Here is a 3,644-nt window from a genome sequence, read left to right on the forward strand (position 1 = left end):
TTTCAGATTTGGATCGGGTCGAGTCTCGGGGGTTGAATCTCAGATCAATCATCGGAATCGGGTTTAGGTTTGGATCTCGGATCGAGAGTCGGGGTTAGGTTCTAGGTTGGGACTGAAGATCATGTCCCGAATTGGGTTAGGGTCGGGTCTCGTGTTGGATGTACGTGTTAAATTTGGATCGGGTGTCAGGATTAGATCCAGGGTCGAGTGTTAGGGTCGGATCCCGAATTGATCGTCAAGATTATGTTTTGGTTCTTGTGTCGGGGTCGGGTATCAGATCTATTATTAGGGTTGGTTTTCATGTCAAAACTTATTTTCCTAAAAAGTATTTTTTATTCTCTAGCCAAGAAAAAAATATATTTTCTGAAAAATGGTTTCATTAACCAACCATACCTCTAACCAACCAAACATGAGAAAATAAGTTAGAAAACGAACTTATTTTTCAAGAACACATTTTCTAGGAAAATATTTTCCTTCGTACAAAACACAATCATTACTATTCGATGGAGAATAGTTTCAATAAGCTCAAAAAGGGACAAAGATAGAGAGAAGACAAAAGAATATAAAAATTAAAAATAGCTCAAAGAGCTAGAGTGGGAAAAAAAAGGGGGGGAAACATAAAAGAAGAAAAAGAATTAGATTACGAACATTTAAATTTTTGGTCAAGAAGTAAACCAATTGAGAAAAGAACAAGAGGGGAAAGGTTTAATCGATAAATAGTGTTATAATTCAAACATGGCCAGAATATATAACAACAAATTTATTTTGTGAATGGACTTTTGCTGGCAATATTGTTAGATTCAATGTTTTTTTCTTCCCTAATTAAAATGCTTAGCTAGAAACGTATAAAGAAATTAAGAAAAATTGAAAATGTAATCCAAAATTGGCAATTAGATAATGGTAAGAAAATTGGCATTAGCTAGGGAGAAGTTAATTGCAATGCTTTAAAACCTTTATTTTCACTATTTTTTAAATTTAAAATAGACTATTTTCTAAAACTTTAATTATTTGATCAGCTATTCAGTTGAAAAATATTAACAATTTATTGTAAATAATATAATAAATATTTATATGTTTATAAACTAGTGTTGGTTCGTGATATGCAAATGTCCTTATCTATATATACTTTTAACATTTATCAAAAGGAAACAAATTCTAAAGCAATTAAAGTTTAATTTAATAAAAGAAGTTCACACATGTAATACTATTCTTGGGTTATTTTTATAAAGAATAATAAAAGACCAATATATTTAAGACAAAATTTTGGAAACTAACAATTGTCACCATTTTATATATGAATTTGAGTTTGCATTATGGAATAAATCGCCCTAGACAAAAAGGAACGCAAGTACATATAACTAGGAAGAGCATAAAAGAGAGATATAAAACATAGCCTATTGAAGGCATCTAAACGTTGAAGTTAGAGTAAGAGTAATTCTCTTGTAATTGTAACGTCGATAATTCTTTAGAGTATATTGATACATAGTTTAAGAATATATTGATACATAGATACTTTATTAACTAATAATTTTGGGCCACAATCTTGAATCCACAATTTGAGCCCATTATATTATTTATTTTTAAACTAGCAGAATCATGGGACATCAAAAGCAGTAAATTGATTGTTGGTTTTTAAATATGATTTACTTTCTATATAAGTCTTACTTAGCCACAAAGAATTAAACAATGATGATGGATAATAATTACTAATATTTAGACCAAAGGAAATATTTCTAAATTGATAAAAATCCTAATCTTTCTCTCCTCCCATTTTTCCGTCACCAAACAACCACCACCAACACGAAACCCCAACTCCGACGAGGAGCTTCAATCTCTGATGAACTGGAGCAAACCGGCGAGGAGCTTCAAGCTCCGATGAATTGGAGCAAACCGGCAGGAGCTTCAAGCTCACTTATTCTGGTCCTATATACTATTTGCAAACATAACCCATAGCCTGCGATCCTGAGACTAACTTGACCTACAACAATGTAAACACAATGACGATCGAGCTTTTCATCCCTTTCTTTTACTTGTGTTCTAGTCCTCTTATTCTCTTTTTCTGAGTTCTGCTTCTCATTTCCTTCTTCTACTATTGTGTTCATTAATTTTCCTTTTAATTCTTAATTCCTTTATAATTCTAATTACGAGTTAGTGAAATATATATATTGGTTGTTTGAGTTTGAATTGAGTTAGTCTAGTAATTGGGTTTGTTACAACCGTCTTCATCAAATATTGATCGTGGTCAGTGCTTTAAAAGGCGAGGGCGTGAGGCGGAGTGTTTTACTTAATTAGTATAGGGCTAGACGTGGGACGTAAGCCTATGTATCTTTAAAATTTTAATTTACAATATAGTATAGTAATATAATAACACAAAATTATAAAAATACATCAATAGTTTGAAATAATTACAAGCATGATTAAAGAAAGTCATAGAAAATAAAACTTGTAACATGATTGTACAAGTATAAATAATCTAAAATCTTAACTTTCTAATAATAAAAGAATCATTATTTCTTAATATATATTTTTATCATACTATACAATTTACCTTCCTAAAAGAAAATAATCAATAAAACTTACTAGTATTATAATAAAAACATCGCTCCATCATTAATAAAAATAAAATTCCTTTCAAATAGCTAAATAAAATATGATAATTTTGAGACATATGACAAAATCATAAAGCCCAATGATAAGTGAAAAAGTAAAATTTCGCTACGTATTTTTAAAAGAAATGTTACGTAATATATAATCACCTTCACAGTGTTACCAAATAATAAAGATGCGATACTACAACTGGTTATTTGAGTTATTCTCAATCTTCTTATCTCTATAGATTAAAAAAGTATTAAGTATCATTCATTTATTGAAAAATTATTAGGGTCAACAATGTTAACTAAAAATTTTAACACATAATTTGTGTAAGATCTGTTAGGTGGGCCTCGAACGTTGGGGCGGCGTAAGTCTTACAAAACTAAGCCCCACACTTGAGTCTCGAGATATTTTGCTAGACCCCCGCTCCAGAACAAGCCCCGAAATAAGTCTTAACAGAGTCTTTTAAAACACTGATTGTGATTAACTCAAATTTTTGAAATGAACTAGAATGCAATCAATGACCAAAATAACACCATCAATGCAAAACTCTGCACATGTCATAAATCACCCTTCGAATCTAATGGAATCGTCAAAATCAAAATCCAACCTCGTTAATTCGAATTATTCGAATTTGGTCAAACTTTCCAAATTTTAAATTTTCAAAACTGAAATCTTTTATGAAACATATCCGATCATTTTTGAAATCTTTTATGAAACATTCCCAATGATTCCATATTTAATGCTTGAAATCTCACTTTTTTTTCTACTCTTTCCATCTTGAGAACATTCTCAAAGATCTTAAAAACGTTATTCTATACAAATTTTCAACTTTTAAGAATTTTAACTTATTTACCATTGCTACTCATTTTCTAAATAAAATATATGACTAGTACAAAAGAAGAATAACTTATTTAATTATATATTTAATAACATTTCAACATGGTAGCTAATTATAATAGCAAACAAAAATTATTTCTGGTTTGTTATATAATTTAACACTTTCTTTTAATTACTCATATTTAGGGTAAATAAGGTTAAATTATCTTTTT

This window comes from Solanum stenotomum, chromosome 4 (assembly GCF_019186545.1).
Source record: "Solanum stenotomum isolate F172 chromosome 4, ASM1918654v1, whole genome shotgun sequence".
In the NCBI taxonomy this organism is placed as follows: domain Eukaryota; kingdom Viridiplantae; phylum Streptophyta; class Magnoliopsida; order Solanales; family Solanaceae; genus Solanum; species Solanum stenotomum.